This window comes from Rhinoderma darwinii, chromosome 2 (assembly GCF_050947455.1).
Source record: "Rhinoderma darwinii isolate aRhiDar2 chromosome 2, aRhiDar2.hap1, whole genome shotgun sequence".
NCBI classification, from domain to species: Eukaryota; Metazoa; Chordata; class Amphibia; order Anura; family Rhinodermatidae; genus Rhinoderma; species Rhinoderma darwinii.
Window position 1 is genome coordinate 96,910,890 of NC_134688.1, and position 19,514 is coordinate 96,930,403.

Sequence of the window (19,514 nt, forward strand, 5' to 3'; positions counted from 1 at the left end):
TAAAATGACATTATACTGCAATACATTAGTACTGCAGTGTATTGTACCAGCGACCTAATGATCGCTCGTTCCAGTCCCCTAAAGGGACTTTTGGGAGGTTTCCACTGTTTTGGTACCTCAGGGGCTTTGCATATGCGACATGACACCCAAAAACCATTCCAGCTAAATTTGAGCTCCAAAAGCAAAATATTGTTCCTTCCCTCCTGGAGTCCTGCCGTGGGTCCAAACAGCAGTTTATTACCACATATGGCGTATTGCTGTAATCAGGACAAATTGCTTTACAAATTTTGGGGTAATTTTTCTCCTTTATTCATTGTAAAAATTAAACATTTCTATGTTTTTTCAGAAAAAAGTAGATTTTCATTTTCACGGCCTAATTCCACTAAATTCAGCAAAAAAACTGTGGGGTAAAAATGCTAACTATACCCCTAGACCAATTCCTTGAGGGGTGTAGTCTTCAAAATGGGGTCAGTTTTGGGAGGATTCCACTGTTTTGCTTACTCCAGGGCGTTGCAAACGCGACATGGCACTGAAAAACAATCCAGCAAAATCTGCGCTTCAAATGGTGCTCCTTCCCTTCTGAGCTCTGCCGTGGGTCCAAACAGCAGTTTAGTACCACATATGGGGTATTGGCGCAATCGGGAGAAGTAGCTTTACAAGTTGTGGGGTGCTTTTTAATCTTTATTCCTTGCAAATATTATTTTTTTTAATATTTTTTCAGAAAAAAAGTAGATTTTCACTTTCATAGACAAACTCCAATAAATATAGCAAAATACCTGTGGGGTCAAGATGCTCATTATACCCCTAGATAAATTCCTTGAGGTGTGTAGTTTCCAAAACTGTCTCACTTTTGGGGGATTTCCACTGTTTTGGCACCACAAGACCTCTTCAAACCTGACATGGTGCCTAAAGTATATTCTAAAAAAAGGAGGCCCCAAAATCCACTAGGTGCACCTTTGCTTCTGAGGCCGGTGTTTCAGTCCATTATCACACTAGAGCCACATGTGGGATATTTCTAAAAACTGCAGAATCTGGGCAATAAATATTGAGTTGCATTTCTCGGGTAAAACCTTCTGTGTTACAGAAAAAAATGTATTACAAATGAATTTCAGCAAAAAAAATTTAATTTGTAAATTTCACCTCTACTTTGCTTTCATTCCTGTGAAGCACCTAATGGGTTAAGAAACTTTCTGAATGCTATTTTGAATACTTTGAGGGGTGCAGTTTTTGATTTATGGGGTCTATCTAGTACATAAGGCCCACAAAGCCACTTCAAAACTGAACTGGTGCCTGTAAAAATAGCCTTTTGACATTTTCTTGAAAATGTGAGAAATTGCTGCTAAAGTTCTAAACGTTGTAACGTCCTAGAAAAATAAAATAATGTTAAAAAAACTATGCAAATATAAAGTAGACATATGGAATATATAAAATAGTAACTATTTTGTGTGGTATTACTATCAGTTTTACAAGCAGATACATTTAAAATAAGAAAAATCATAATTTTTGCAAATTTTCTCAAAATTTTGGTGTTTTTCACAAATAAGCAATGAATTTATTGACCAAATTTTTCCACTAACATAAAGTACAATATGTCACGAGAAAACAATCTCAGAATTGCTTGGATAGGCAAAAGCATTCCAGAGTTATTAACACATAAATTGACACATGTCAGATTTAAGAAAATGGGGCTGGTCATGAAGGTCAAAATGAGCTTGGTCTTAAAAGGGTTAAACAAAAGACATGTATCCCCTATCCACAGGATAGGGGATACATGTGTGATCGCTGGCATTGATAGGGAGAACGGGGGACTGAAAGTCCCCTGAAGTTCTCCATCACAAACCTCGGACTTCCGGGGTCTGTGTCGGCAGCTCCGTAGAAATGAATGGAGCGCCGGTCGCGCTTGTGCGCATGCGTGACCAGCGCTCCTTTCATTTTTATTGAGCTGCAAAAGACGCCGGAAGTCAGAGGTTAGTCATGGAGAACTTCAGGGGACTTTCGGTCCCCCGTTCTCCCTATCGCTGCCAGCGATCACACATGTATCCCCTATCCTGTGGATAGGGGATACATGTCTTTTGTAGGACACACTGTAGGTCGGATTTTTTTGGGGGGTTGGGGCTGCATGGCGTTACCTACAGGGGGGCTGTATAGCGTTACCTACAGGGGGGGCTGTATGGCATTACCTACAGGGGGGAGCTGTATGACGTTCTCTACAGGGGGGGCTGTTTGGCATTCTCTACAGTGGGGGCTGTTTGGCGTTCTCTACAATGAGGGCTGTATGGCATTCTTTACAGTGGGGGCTGTATGGTGTTAGCGCCATACAGCCCCCTCTGTAGAGAACACCATACAGCCCCCTGTAGATAACGCCATACAGCCCCCCCTGTAGATAATGCCATACAGCCCCCTGTAGATAACGCCATACAGCCCCCCTGTAGAGAACGTCATACAGCCACTCCTGTAGGTAACGCCATACAGCCCCCCTGTAGGTAATGCTATACAGCCCCCTATAGATAACGCAATACAGCCCCCTCGTAGATAACGCCATACAGCCCCCCTGTAGTTAACGCCATACAGCCCCCTGTAGATAACGGCATACAGCCCCCCTGTAGATAACGCCATACAGCTCCCCCTGTAGATAAGGCCATACAGCCCCCCTGTAGATAACGCCATACAGCCCCCCTGTAGATAACGCCATACAGCCCCCCCTGTAGATAACGCCATACAGCCCCCCTGTAGATAACGCCATACAGCCCCCCCTGTAGATAACGCCATACAGCCCCCCCTGTAGATAACGCCATACAGCCCCCTGTAGATAATACCATACAGCCCCCCCTGTAGATAACGCCATACAGAACCCCTGTGGATAACACCATACAGCCACCCCTGTAGATAATGTCATACAGAACCCCTGTAGATAACGCCATACAGCCCCCTCTGTAGAGAACGCCATACGGCCCCCCTGTAGATAACGCCATACAGAGTCCCCCCTGTAGATAACGCCATACAGCCCCCTTTGTATATAACGCTATACAGCCCCCTCTGGTATGGCAGCTGACCAGCAGGACACAGGTCACTGTCTATAGTTCGTATAGGTACCTGTGGCAGCTCGGACAGCAGTAAGGCAGGCTCGGCTAGGACTAGGCAGCAGGTAGACGTCAGGCGGAGTGAAGCAGGTCAGACATGGGATACAGCACGACACGACTTTGGCACAGCACAGTGCTTGACCAGGATAGTATGGAATGCAGGGAGCAGGAACAGGAACACACTGGGAGGCCATCACATAGACAAACTTGGGAAACATCAACAATACTCAGGCATAGAAGCAGGGGCCTGGACCCCTCTTATAGTCCAGGGTACTCACGGGTTCAAAGTTCATCAAAAGTCCAGTGCCCGCGCTGCCCCTTTAAGACAGTAGCAAGACTGGCTCGGTTGGGACTAAGCAGCAGACAGGCACCAGGCGTGGTGAAGCAGAACAGGCAAGGTACTCAGCGCAGCACGACTCCAAATGAATACGGCACTTGGACCAAGATAATACGGGATACAGGTTACAGGTAGCACGATCGGGGAACACTGGGAACTGGAGATAATGACAACAATGCTCAGGCAATGCAGGGAGGGGCAGCACCCTTCTTATAGTCCAGGGTGATCTGGGAGCAATCCGCTCAATCTCACAGATGTGTGCGCTCTGGCTCGTTAAGTCTGGACTGAGCTCACAGGCGCACCCTAGTGCTCACTGCGGAACAGAACGGCCGCATGTGCAGACATCGCTGGAGAGAAGGGCGTCGACAGGATGGGAGGAGTTCATGGTCAGCGACCACGGACATTACAAAAAGCAGAATACTTTGAGACACAGGAGGTCAGGAGCTTTAAATTGTTAGTGGTTTACAGAAAGAAAAAAAAAACCTGCTGTGCATAAATATAAAGAACCAGTCTTTAACCCCTTAAAGTCCAATTTTCTTTTTTCATTTTCACTTGCCGTCTTCCTAGAGCCATAGCTTTTTTATTTTTTAACTCAATGGAGTGGTGTGTGAAAGATTATTTTTTGCGGGAAGAGTTGTAGTGTTTATTGGCACTATTTAAAGTACCATATAATGGGTGAATTGTAAAAAACAGATTCCTCCATGTTTTTTTGGGTTTAATTTTTACTGTATGTATATATTTACCTTATCTTAAGGTAAAAGTAGATTTAACATTTCATTTTACCTTTAGATAAGGTAAATATATACAGCCCCAGAACCAAGCTTAATACATAAATATACAGCCCCAGAACCAAGCTCAGTAGATATATACAGCACCAGAACAAAGCTCAGTACATAAATACAGCCCAAGAACTAAGCTTAGTACATATATACAGCGCCAGAACAAAGCTCAGTACATAAATACAGCCCCAGAACTAAGCTTAGTACATATATACAGCACCAGAACAAAGCTCAGTACATAAATACAACACCAGAACCAAGCACAGTACATAATACAGCCCCAGAACCAAGCTCAGTACATAAATATACAGACCTAGAACCAAGCCCAGTACATAAATATACAGACCCAGAACCAAGCCCAGTACATATATACAGCACTAGAACCAAGCTCACTATATATATATACAGCACTAGAAGCAAGCTCAGTACAGCATCAGCACAAATACAGCTCAGTACAGAGATCATTTGACAATTCAGTTTAACCTCTGCCATATAAGTTTGTACGACATAAAACGACAGATCCCAGTATGGCCTGAACAATGGTTAAGATAAACTGGGGGTGCTGCTTCTAAAAAGAATGCTACCATCCGTCATCTCGCTGCAGATCATACAGTTACTACAGTACTGATCAGTCTCAGGGAGAACAAACATTTACATTGATGACTCACAGGTGATGCCTCAAATTCTTTTTGATTCTTTTTCTCTTTTCTTTTTCCATCTGGTCCAGACCTCTATGATGACTTCTCCCAGCCACAGCCAATTTCTGAAAATATCCGCTCAGATGTCTTCGGGTCCTCACTTTTACAACATTTCCGCACCTATAAACGAAGATAAAATTCTCATGGTGCCGCACTCTATGCCCCTGAATATAATAGTAGCACACACTGTGCCCCTGAATATAATAGCACCATACACTGTTCCCATAAAGTAAATTGTGTCAAATACTGTAAAGAATTTCACCACACACACTAACAATGCCCCCTGTAGATAGCGCTAGTCACAATGCCACCTGTAGATAGTGCCAGTCAAAATGACACCTGTAGATAGTGCCAGTCATAAAGCCACCTGTAGATAGCGCCAGTCACAATGCCCCCTGTAGATAAAGCCAGTCACAAAGCCCTATGCCCAATTCTGATGTTTTTTATTCTTTTTTTTTTTTTTACGACAATCGCCATGCGCTATGAATGACCATTTTACTTTGTTCTGCAGGTCGGTACAACTACAGCAATACCATAAGTATATAGTTTTTTTTATGTTTTGCAACGTCTGCACAATAAAATCACTTTTGTTTCAAATAATTTATTTTTTGTGTCGCCATATTCTGGGAGCCATAACGTTTTTATTTTTCCGTCAAAAAAGCTGTGGGAGGGCTTGTTTTTTGCGAGACGGGCTGTAGTTTTTAATGGTATAATTTTGGGGTACATGCAACTTTTAGATCCCTTTTTTTATTCTGTTTTGGGAGGGATAGTGACCAAAAAACAGCAATTCTGGAATTGTTTTTTATTTTATTTTTTTACGGTGTTCACTGTGCGGGTAAAATAGTGGGATATTTTTATAGTTCAGGTCGTTACAGACGCGGTGATACCACATATGTGTACTTTTTTTCATGTTTTCCTTTTTTTCTATAATAAAAGTCTTATTATGGGAAAAAAGGCTGTTAGTGTTTTTTCACGTGAAACTTTTATTTGTTTTTACTTTTTTAAATTTTTATTAACTTGTTTTAACTTTTTTTTTGTCCCACTAGGGGACAGACATGAAGCCCTGATCGCTATTCTAATATTCTGATCGCTATGTGTTTTTTTATTTCAATAAAATATTTTTTCTATGTGCTTGTATCTTTTTAAACTTTATTATCACCGCCTTAGTAATGGCCGCTGGCTGATTGGCAACCTCCATTACTAAGGCGGGGCTTAGTGTTAGCCGGTGCAAAGGCCAACACTAACCCCCATTATTACCCCGGTACCCACCGCCACCAGGGGTGCTGGGAAGAGCCGGGTACGAACCAGTACCCGTCCATTTGTAGTGACGGCTAGGCCCCGGGGCGGCCGCAGGCTGGTAGTATTAGGCTGGGGAAGGCCAAAAACAGTGGCCCTTCCCACCCTTGTAATGCTGCCTGTTGCTGCTGTGTTGTATCTGGCTGGTTATGAAAATTGGGGGGGACCCCACATCGTTCTTTCCAATTATTATTATTTTTTTTTTAAATGACGTGGGGTCCCCCCCATTTTTCACAACCAGCCAGATACAATAAAGCAGCAGCAGCCTAGCATTACCAGGATGGGAAAGGCCACTGTATCTGGCCTTTCCCCTCCTGATAATACCAGCCTGCGGCCACCCCAGTGGCCGACCGTCACTACAGATGGTCAGGTACTAGATCGTACCCGGCTCTTCCCAGCACCCCTGGTGGCGGTGGGTACCGGGGTAATAATGGGGGTTAGTGTTAGCCTCTGCATCAGCTAACACTAAGCCCCGCCTTAGCAATGAATACTGTCAATCAGCCGGCGGCCATTACTAAGGCGGTAGTAATATAGTTTAAAAAAAAACACAAAGACATAGAAAAAATATTTTATTGAAATAAAAAAAAACCCACACAACCCTCATTAACCATTTTATTGATAATAAAAAAGAAAGCCGTCATCGAAGTAGTCCTGGAATCCGAACCTGTAAGAAAACACACAAAAAATGATTAGTAACACGTGTGTTAGGCTTAGATACAGGGCCCATGTGTGATACTGTCTGTGGGACCCTGTATCTAAGCCTACCACAAGGTAGGCTTAGATACAGGGTCCAGCAGACAGTAATCTTATACAGTATAAGATTACTGTGTGCTGGGGCCCTGTATCTAAACCTACAGTGTGGTAGGCTTATATACAGGGCCCATCAGACAGGATAACACATGGGCCATGTATCTAAGCCTACCATGTGATTGGCTTAGATACAGGGCCCAGCAGACAGAATCACGCATGGGCCATGTATCTAAGCCTACCATGTGATTGGCTTAGATACAGGGCCCAGCAGACAGGATAACACATGGGCCATGTATCTAAGCCTACCATGTGATTGGCTTATATACAGGGCCCATCAGACAGGATCACACATGGGCCATGTATCTAAGCCTACAATGTGATTGGCTTAGATACAGGGCCCAGCAGACAGGATCACGCATGGGCCATGTATCTAAGCCTAACATGTGATTGGCTTAGATACAGGGCCCAGCAGACAGCATCACACAATCTGTGATCCTGTCTCATGGGCCCCCTAAGCCTGCTACATCGTAGGCTTAGGGGTTGTACAGTCCCTAAACATTGATGGCCTATCCTCAGGATAGGCCATCAATAGCTGATGTGTCTCCCAGGACCCGCAAATCAGCTGTTTTGAAGGGGCCGCAGCACTCGTACGAGAGCTGCGGCCCCTTCATTTCACTACTCGCTCACACTGTGAATCGCCGACACGGATTCACAGTGTGACCGGAATGAAGTGACAGGAATGAAGGGGAGCAGCTCTCGTACGAGTGCTGCGGCCCCTTCAAAACAGCTGATTGGCGGATCCCGGGAGTCGGACCCCGCCAGTCAGGGCTAACCTTACCTTCCTCTTCGGCCGCGGCGGGAGTTCTGTCGTCTCGATGCTGTGCGCGGCGCATAGCGCTGTGACGTCATGCGCTGCGCACAGCGCTTGACGTCAGGACCTCCGCTGCCATCCGGAACCAGGAAGGTAAGTAAAGTATGTTACTATAGTAACAGGGGCCCGCGGCCCGAGTTACTATAGTAACTTTTTATTTATGTGGTGCGGGGGGCCGTGGGCCCCCCTGGCTTCGGGGCCCGGTCGCAATTGCGACCGCTGTGACCCCTATAGCTACGCCAGTGAGTGTAAGTCCACACACGTAGCGTAAACACTGCAGATTTTCCACAACTGATTAACCCCTTCCTGCTCAGCTCAGTACTATTACATCGGGCTGAGCGCATCATTCGCGCTCAGTAATATTACTGACCTGAGTTAACACGGTACCATTTTTCCCCGGAGCGTGTTTGAGCTGTGATACCTGCTGTTTTCGACAGCAGGCTATCACAGCTCAGTGTGCATGGAGCGATCACGGGGGTCCCTACCGATTATCCCCTTAGAAGCCGCATTCAATAACGATTGCGGCTTCTTAGAGGTTAAAACACCATCGACGTCCCACGACATGGTCGCGGCGGCAACCGGAGGCCTAACAATGGCCTCTGGATATGCCATCTATGGAAGCCTAGTGGGTCCTGACAAAGTCAGGACCCGCTATGCTTTCTGTCAGTGAGTAGCTGACAGCTCTAATACACTGCACTACGTATCTTGTAGTACGCATCAGTGTATTTGAATTGCGATCAGGGCCTCAGGCCTTCAAGTCGCCTAGTGGGACAAAAAAAATTTCTAAAAATTAAAGTTTAAAAGTCAAAATCCCCCTTTTTCCCTTATCAGTCCTTTATTATTAAAAAAAATAACAAATAAACAATACATAATTGGTATTGCCACGTCCGTAACGGCCTGAACTACAAAAGTATTTAATCATTTATCACGCGCGGTAAATGGCGTAAAAGAAAATAATAATAAACCATACCAGAATCACAATTTTTTTTGTCACTTCACCAAAAAATGGAATATAAAGATATCAAAAGGCGCGTGTACCCATAAATGGTACTGATCGAGACTACAGTTCGTTACGCAAAAAACAGGCCGTCACACGGCTTTCTTGATGGAAAAATAAAAAAGTTGTGGCTCTTAGAATATGGCAACACAAAGTAAATTATTTTTTATAAAAAGTATTTTATTGTGCAAATGCCATAACACTTAAAAAAAACTATAAATATATGGTATCGCCATAATCGTATCGCCCTGCACAATAAAATGAATGTCATTTATAGCGCACGGTGAACGTAAAAAGAACGAGTAGAATTTCTGTCTTTTAGTCACCACACCTCATAAGAAATAGAATAAAAACTGATCTAAAAGTCGCAGCACCCCATGAAAAATACAATGAATTCCTCAAAAGGTCTAGTTTCCAAAATGGGGTCACTTTTAAGGGGTTTCCCCTGTACTGGTACCTCAGAAGCTCTGCAAATCGACATGGCGCCCAGAAACCAATCCTGAAAAATCGACATGTCAAATAGCGCTCCTGCCGTTTGTCCAACCAGCAGTATTTGACCACATATGGGGTATTGTCGTGATCGGGAAAAATTGGTTTTCAAACGGTGGGGTGCTTTTTCTCCTTTATTCCTTGTAAAAATTAAAAATTTGTATCTTTTAATCGGAAAAATGTGAATTTCAATTGCACAGCCTAATTCCACAAAATGCAGAAAAAAAACCTGTATGGTCTAAATCAGGGGTCTCAAACTCGGCCGGGTAAGTGGGCCGCATATAGAAAAAATGGGAAGTTGACGGGCCGCATTACTTTCAAATTTGATACAATACAAAATTATTGTTAATCGATTAGTTATTTGAACTACTATAACACTATATTACTATAATACTAATACTACATTACTATAATAAATACCGCTAGGTTTAAAATTTGAGATATTTCTCCACGTGCTTATTTCAACAATCCAGCTTTCCAGTTTAAGTGTCGCTAAATGCAGTCCGGCGGCTCAGTTAGCACACATGTCAAGATTGGGCAGCCCCTTTTTAGATAGTGCCGCAGTGCCCTCTGTGGATGCTGTCGCAGTGCCCTCTGTGGATAATGCAACACACCCCTAAATAAGGCCACAGTGCCCTCTGTAGATAAGGCCACAGTGCCCTCTGTAGATAAGGCCACAGTGCCCTCTATAGATAAGGCCACAGTGCCCTCTGTAGATAAGGCCACAGTGCCCTCTGTAGATAAGGCCACAGTGCCCTCTGTAGATAAGGCCACAGTGCCCTCTGTAGATAAGGCCACAGTGCCCTCTGTAGATAAGGCCACAGTGCCCTCTGTGGATAAGGCCACAGTGCCCTCTGTGGATAAGGCCACAGTGCCCTCTGTAGATAAGGCCACAGTGCCCTCTGTAGATAAGGCCACAGTGCCCTCTGTAGATAAGACCACAGTGCCCTCTGTAGATAAGGCCACAGTGCCCTCTGTAGATAAGGCCACAGTGCCCTCTGTAGATAAGGCCACAGTGCCCTCTGTAGATAATGCAACACACCCCTAGATAATGCCAGTGTCCTCTTCAGATACTGCCACACACCCACTTGTAGATAATGCCACAGTGCCCTCTGTAGAGGCTGCCACAGTGCCTTCTGGCACTCTGCCTGGGATTCCAGCTATGCTCCTGACATCACTGTCCATATATGGACAGAGATGTCAGGGGCAACCCCAGAGCTGGAGTCCCAGGCATAGCGCTAGTAGGCTCTTCCTGGGACTCCAGCTGTGCTCCTGACATCACTGGGACTCCTGCTCTGGGGAAGCCCCTGACATCATTGTCGATGTATGGACAGCGATGTCAGAGGCTTCCCCAGAGTCCCGGAGCAGAGCCGATAATAGGGCTCAGCCCGGGACTCCGCTCTGGGGAAGACCCTGACACACTGTCCATATATGGGCAGCGACGTCAGGGAATTCCACAGAGTCCCGGAGCAGAGCCGACACCAGCGCTCTGCTCGGGACTCCGGCTCTGGGGAAGCCCCAGACATCGCTGTTCATATGGGGACAGCGATGTCAGGGAATTCCACAGAGTCCAGGAGCAGAGCCGACACCAGCGCTCTGCTCCGCTCTGGGCAAGACCCTGACACACTGTCCATATATGGGCAGCGATGTCAGGGAATTCCACAGAGTCCCGGAGCAGAGCCGACACCAGCGCTCTGCCCGGGACTCTGGCTCTGGGGAAGCCACAGATATCGCTGTTCATATGTGGACAGCGATGTCAGGGAATTCCAGAGTCTCGGAGCAGAGCCGATACTAGCGGCTCTGTGTCCCGCGGCCCGCCGATGATAGCCCCAGGGGCCGCATGCGGCCTGTGGGCCGCGTGCTTGAGACGCCTGATCTAAATGCTCACTATACCCCTCAATAAATTCCTTGAGGGGTGTAGTTTGCCAAATGGGGTCACTTTTGGGGGGTTTCCACTGTTTTGGCACCACAAAACCTCTTAAAGGGAACCTTTCACCTGCCCATACATGTGCAGCATGTATTAGGCAGGGCTGCACAAACACTGTCTCACTTGAAATAATTTTTCTAACTTCCTCCGTTATTTACATATCGGTGCAGTTATATTTGGCGCCCGATATGTAAATAAGCCCCTGAACCGTCAGTGGGGCGTTTCTAACTAAATGGCAAGGGGGCATGATGTCTTAGTTCTGACACTGTCCAATCAGCTACGGACAGTGTCAGGGTGGCTTGCATTGTATTCCCTCCTGCGGGAACACACACAGATTGGTGGTTCTGCAGAAAGCGCTCTCTTAGTCTGTGTGTGTTGTCCCGGGAGAGAACAAATATATATAGAGGAAGAAATAATTATAATATATATCTTTTAATTTTTAAATTCTTTTAAAATGCAATAACAATGATGATATAGTTATTGCTATGAGACTGTATAGCATATACACAGTTAAAGAGGCTCGGTCACCACATTATAAGTGCCCTATCTCCTACATAAGGAGATCGGTGCTATAATGTAGGTGACTGTAATGCTTTTTATTTAGAAAAAACAATCCATTTTAAACCACTTTATGAGCGATTTTTAGCTTTATGCTAATGAGTTTCTTAATGCCCAAGTGGGCGTATTTTTACGTTAGTCCAAGTGGGCGTTGTACAGAGAAGTGTATGACGCTGACCAATCAGCGTCATGCATTTCTCTTCATTCATTTACACTGCACTAGCGATATAGTTATATCGTTATGTGCAGCTACATACACAAACACTAACATTACTGTAGTGTCCTGATAATGAATATACATTACTACCAGCCTGGACGTGATGTTTATTCAGAATCCTGACACTTCTGAATCTTTTCTGTGAGATTCCAGCAAGGCAAGCGTAATCTCGCAATGTAACCTGTCATTTCAAACGAGATTACACTTGCCTTGCTGGAATTAATTAAACCCTTTCTGTGATACATTCTGAGGAGCCAAACTAGAGATCCAACCTCAAGTCTTCCTATCCAAGAGTATGCACAAACCACCCCATCTTGACTAGAAGCCATAAGTAGGATATAATCGACTCTGATCACAACCCCAAAATTAGTCACCAATCACATCAAAGATCAGATGTCTAGAAGAAATAGCACTCTCCTCCACATCTGTATAAAACAGAAAACCATTCTACAATCTATTCAGTGGACCATATACAACTCATATATGACATGGGCCTAAATGTGACCTAGAGAGGACACAGTATAGTTATTATCAGTCATCATGAAGAATATCACACATTCAACAAAGACCTCACATGCGCCAGGTTAAGACACAAAGTGATATCACTAGTAGCGAAAATAGCTAGATGCTGACTTGCAACTTGTGGCCAAATCACTAGAGAGGCAAAGAAAATTAGACACATCAACTATACTGTGCCACTCATAGTAAAAAAATAAACATCGTCCACACAAACCCTAAATCAAAAAGTCACGACAGTCACAATTTTCCAATGACAGCCAAAATGCACCTATGACAGCTACATTGTCCCACCACATCTAAATGGCTCCAATGACAGCCACAAAGTTCTCAGTGCCAGCCACATTTCCCCCACATGACAACCACAAAGTCATCAATGCCCCCTATGCAAATCACCATGCCTTCAATACCTGCTAAGCCAACCAAAATTCCCACATGACAACCGTAGTACCTGCCGTGCGAGCTACAAGACCTTAAAAAAAAACACAATGATTTCAGGTCAGCCACAATGCACTCACAACACCCACAATGTACCTTATTCCATCTACAATGCGCCATGCCAGCCACAAGGTTCTTAGAATAGCCACATTATGCCCCATGTCATTTACATGGTCTCCTAAGTCACTAAAACCCCATGACACCCACATTGATCCCATGACACACGCAATCTACGTTATCTCCACAAAAAGGCCTTAATGGCAGCAACCACGATGTCAGTGGCCACTATGCCAGCCACAAAGTCCCCATGCCAGCTACAGTGTACTTTATCCCAGCAGCAATAGCGGTGATACCCCTTATCCAAGCTAAATGTCCTTTATTCAACACACAATGGCCTCAGTATCTATATGCAAAGTACAATTAACCACATGACAGCCACAAAGCTCCCATGTAAGGCACAATGCGCCAATGACATTGCCCTCAATGACACGAAGGCATTTACAAAGCCCAATGCTGGCAATAATGCTCCTGTAAGAGTGACTATGCCCTCATGAAACCCACTATGTCATTTATAAGGGACACAATGCCACTATGACAGTCAAATGCCCTCCATGACAGCCACAAAGCCGCCAGAAAATCAACAATCATGCGACCACAATGTACTTTATCCATGCAACAATGCCGTCAATGCCCCTTATGCCAGCCCGAGGGCCAAAATGGAGACCACCAAATGTCAATGCTCCTTTGCAAGCCACTATGCCTTTATTAAATCCACAATGAACTCACTTTCCCCTTTGCTAACCAAGACATGACAGGCACAAATCCCCGTGCCAGCCATAATGACACCTGCAAGCCACAATAACCTCATGACACTCGCTATGTCCCATATCCCAGTCATAATATCCTCAATGTTAGCCACAACTTCCTCCCTGCCAGCCACAATGCCAACCAACCACAAAGCCCCCATTACATCCAATACCACGTTACAGCCATAATGCTTCTAACCAATACCCCCATATGGCAGCTAAAATGTCCCCATGACAGATACAAAGTCCAGTGTCCCTTATTCCTTTCACAATGCCCCTTATCCAAACCACATTGCTCTCAATGCTGCCTAAGTTAACTGCAATACAACCATGACAGCCACAATGGCTTCAATAGCCCTATGACAACTACAATGCCCCATAACAGTCATTATGCCAGGAGCCACAATGCCACTATGCGAGCCACATTGTACTTTAGCGCAGCCACAGTGCTGCCAATGCCTCTTATGCCAGCCCCAATGCCCCCATGATCGTAAATTGTCCTCCATGATAGCCACAGTGCTCTAAATGCCAGCTAAATTGCCCCCATGAAATCAACAATGTCCCTTTTCCCAGTCAAAATGCAGCCATGACATCTGCAAGGTCCAAAATATCCCTTATCCCTGCCACTATGCTCCATTATAATCTAATGCTCTCAATGCCAGCCATATTGTCCTCAATGCTCCCTAAGCCAACATCAATAGAACCAGGACAACTAAAATGCCCCATGACAACCACTATGTCCTCATTGTCCACTTTACCAGACACAATGCTTACCTAAAATCCACAATGCCCCCCATGACAGACACTATCCCCAAATTACTCATATGCGAGCCACAATGCCCTCAGTGCCAATTACAAATTTATCGAACAACCAGAAAGCTCTCAATTCTATCTATGCCAGCATCAATGCCACCACAAACTCCACATTGCACTCCATATCAGCCACAATGGCCTGAATATCTTTTTTGCACACCTCAATACTCCCATGACAACTACAATGTCCCTATGTCAACCACAATTCCTCCTATGGCAGCAATGCCCACGTGCCAGCCACAGTGCTCCTCTGGAGCCATTATGCCCACATGTCTGCCACACTATCCCTGAGCCCAGCCACAATATCTCAATTACAGCCACAATGTTCTCAATTCCCCTTTTGCCAAAGAAAATGCAGAAATGACACAATGCCCTCCATGCCTGTCACAATGCCATTAATAGCCCTATTCCAACTAGATTGCCCCCATTCTACGCACAATGCCACTAATGCAAGACGCAATGCCCACAGAACACCCACTATATATCTTATCCAAATAGCCAAATACCAGCCACAATGGCTCCCATTCAAGCAACAATGCACTCATAAGAGCCACTATGCCCCCATGACATCCACAATGTCCCTTATCCCAGCTACAATAGCTCTATTAAAGCCTCAAGTCCCACAATGCCAGCCACATTATCCTTAATGCCCCCTTAGCCATTCGGAATACAACCATGACAACCACAATTCACTTATTGCCTCTTAAGAGAACCATAATGCCCCAAGACAAACAAAATGCTTTCATGACAACTACCACTTTCCCAAACACAATGCCCATTTTAATACCACATCTTCAACTAAGTCACAATGCCATCTAATGACAGCAACAATCCCTTCAATGCTAATTACAATTCCGCGAGGACAGTTAAAATGTCCACATGACACCCGCTATATGTCTTATCCAAATAGCCAAATACCAGCCACAATGGCTCCCATTCATGCAACAATGCACTCATGAAAACCATTATGCCACACGACATCCACAATGTCCCTTATCCCAGCCACAATATCTCTATTACAGCCACAAGTCCCTCAATGACAGCCACATTACTCTCCATGCCCTCTTAGCCATTCGGAATACAACCATGGCAACCACAATTCACTTATTGCCTCTTAATAATGCCCCAAGACAAACAAAATGCTCTCATGACAACTGCCACATTCCCAAACACAATGCCCATTTTAATACCACATCTCCAACTAAGTCACAATGCCCTCATTGTTCACTTTATCAGTCACAATCCCAACACAAATATCACAATGCCTCCAAAAAAGTCACAATGTCCTCATGACAGCCACACTATCTCTAATTCCCAGTCACGATGTTACCATAAAAGCCACAATGTCCTCTGACAACAACAATCACGGAATGCATCGTATTACAGCAACAATGTCTTCGATGCTAATTACAATTCTGCAAGGACAGACCCTATGCCCTCAATTCTCCTTATGCCAGCCACATTACCCTCCATACCAGCCAAAAATTTCCCTAGGGGAAAGTGGAGATGTTGATGAATGTGTATGTTGGAATGTAAATGCAGTGCACCCATGTGTAGAACACAAAGGCATTTACAATGCCCTTAAATATCTATAGCCAATATATGTACTACTAGACATATGTCCTTATATACCAGGAAGGTATTACCACACCTCTGAAAGTCCAGAGCTAGAAACTAGCCTGATAACTATCAGTAATTAATAATAATATTAATTACCAGTCATTTGATTCATCTATTGCCGCTGTCTGGAGGATTCCATATCTTGCTTCTCTTCACTTTCAAATAGACACCTAGAAAAAAAATATCAAAAAAGAGGTGTGATAATACATTCCTGGTATATACTATAGATGTATTTGCAACAGTAAAGAGATTTTAGTGTGCCTAGTTTCTAATGAAACCCCCAAATATTTTAAGGGCCAATTAAACCCTTTCTGTGATACATTCTGAGGAGCCAAACTAGAGATCCAACCTCAAGTCTTCCTATCCAAGAGTATGCACAAACCACCCCATCTTTACTAGAAGCCATAAGTAGGATATAATCGACTCTAATCACAACCCCAAAATTAGTCACCAATCACATCAAAGATCAGATGTCTAGAAGAAATATCACTCTCCTTCACATCTGTATAAAACAGAAAACCATTCTACAATTTATTCAGTGGACCATTTACAACTCATATATGACATGGGCCTAAATGTGACCTAGAGAGGACACAGTATAGTTATTATCAGTCATCATGAAGAATATCACACATTCAACAAAGACCTCACATGCGCCAGGTTAAGACACAAAGTAATATCACTAGTAGCGAAAATAGCTACACGCTGACTTGCAACTTGTGGCCAAATCACTAGAGAGGCAAAGAAAATTAGACACATCAACTATACTGTGCCACTCATAGTAAAAAAATAAACATCGTCCACACAAACCCTAAATCAAAAAGTCACGACAGTCACAATTTTCCAATGACAGCCAAAATGCACCTATGACAGCTACATTGTCCCACCACATCTAAATGGCTCCAATGACAGCCACAAAGTCCTCAGTGCCAGCCACATTTCCCCCACATGACAACCACAAAGTCATCAATGCCCCCTATGCAAATCACCATGTCTTCAATACCTGCTAAGCCAACCAAAATTCCCACATGACAACCATAGTGCCTGCTGTGTCAGCTACAAGACCTTAAAAAAAGCCACAATGCTTTTCAGGTCAGCCACAATGCACTCACAACGCCCACAATGTACCTTATTCCAACTACAATGCGCCATGCCAGCCACAAGGTTCTTATAATAGCCACATTATGCCCCATGTCATTTACATGGTCTCCTAAGTCACTAAAACCCCATGACACCCACATTGATCCCATGACACACGCAATCTATGTTATCTCCACAAAAATGCCTTAATGGCAGCAACCACGCTGTCAGTGGCCACTATGCAAGCCACAAAGTCCCTATGCCAGCTACAGTGTATTTTATCCCAGCAGCAATAGTGGTGATACCCCTTATCCAAGCTACAATGACCACCCAAATGTCCTTTATTCAACACACAATGGCCTCAGTATCTATATGCAAACTACAATTAACCACATGACAGCCACAAAGCTCCCATGTAAGGCACAATGCGCCAATGACATTGCCCTCAATGACACCAAGGCATTTACAATGCCCAATGCTGGCAATAATGCTCCTGTAAGAGTGACTATGCCCTCATGAAACCCACAATGTCATTTATAACGGACACAATGCCACTATGACAGTCAAATGCCCTCCATGACAGCCACAAAGCCGCCAGAAAATCAACAATCATGCGACCACAATGTACTTTATCCATGCAACAATGCCGTCAATGCGCCTTATGCCAGCCCGAAGGCCAAAATGGAAACCACCAAATGTCAATGCTCCTTTGCAAGCCACTATGCCTTTATTAAAGCCACAATGAACTCACTTTCCCCTTTGCTAACCAAGACATGACAGACACAAATCCCTGTGCCAGCCATAATGACAGCTGCAAGCCACAATATCCTCATGACACTCGCTATGTCCCATATCCCAGTCATAATATCCTCAATGTTAGTCACAACTTCATCCCTGCCAGCCACAATGCCAACCAACCACAAAGCCCCCATTACATCCAACACCACGTGACAGCCATAATGCTTCTAACCAATATCCCATATGGCAGCTAAAATGTCCCCATGACAGATACAAAGTCCAGTGTCCCTTATTCCTTTCACAATGCCCCTTATGCAAACAACATTGCTCTCAATGCCGCCTAAGTTAACTGCAATACAACCATGACAGCCACAATGGCTTCAATAGCCCTATGACAACTACAATGCCCCATGACAGTCATTATGCCAGGAGCCACAATGCCACTATGCGAGCCACAATCTACTTTAGCGCAGCCACAGTGCTGCCAATGCCTCTTATGCCAGCCCCAATGCCCCCATGATCGTAAATTTTCCTCCATGCCAGCCACAGTGCTCTAAATGCCAGCTAAATTGCCCCCATGAAATCAACAATGTCCCTTTTCCCAGTCAAAATGCAGCCATGACATCTGCAAGGTCCACAATGTCCCTTATCCCAGCCACTATGCTCCATGATAATCTAATGCTCTCAATGCCAGCCATATTGTCCTCAATGCTCCCTAAGCCAACATCAATAGAACCAGGACAACTAAAATGCCCCATGACAACCACTATGTCCTCATTGTCCACTTTACCAGACACAATGCTTACCTAAAATCCACAATGCCCCTCATGACAGCCACTATCCCCAAATTACTCATATGCGAGCCACAATGCCCTCAGTGCCAATTACAAATTTATCGATCAACCAGAAAGCTCTCAATTCTATCTATGCCAGCATCAATGCCACCACAAACGCCACATTGCACTCCATATCAGCCACAATTGCCTGAATGCCTTTTTTGCACACCTCAATACTCCCATGACAACTACAATGTCCCTATGTCAACCACAATTCCTCCTATGGCAGCAATGCCCACGTGCCAGCCACAGTGCTCCTCTGGAGCCCTTATGCCCACATGTCTGCCACACTGTCCCTGAGCCCAGCCACAATATCTCCATTACAGCCACAATGTTCTCAATTCCCCTTTTGCCAAAGATAATGCAGAAATGACACAATGCCCTCCATGCCTGTCACAGTGCCATTAATAGCCCTATTCCAACTAGATTGCCCCCATTCTACATACAATGCCACTAATGCAAGACACAATGCCTACAGAACACCCACTATATATCTTATCCAAATAGCCAAATACCAGCCACAATGGCTCCCATTCAAGCAACAATGCACTCATAAGAGCCACTATGTCCCCATGACATCCACAATGTCCCTTATCCCAGCTACAATAGCTCTATTAAAGCCTCAAGTCCCACAATGCCAGCCACATTATCCTTAATGCCCCCTTAGC

At 44.6% G+C, this 19,514-nt stretch overlaps 1 long non-coding RNA gene across 2 annotated transcripts in view; it reads right to left on the reverse strand.

Moving 5' to 3' along the window:
- Positions 1-16,283: 16,283 nt before the first annotated feature.
- Positions 16,284-19,514, reverse strand: part of LOC142740730 (uncharacterized) — a 38,801-nt gene continuing 35,570 nt past the window's right edge. For both annotated transcript variants that reach the window (XR_012880865.1, XR_012880864.1), the window contains one exon: positions 16,284-16,362. This is a non-coding gene — a long non-coding RNA (uncharacterized LOC142740730). The remainder of the gene's footprint in view (positions 16,363-19,514) is intronic.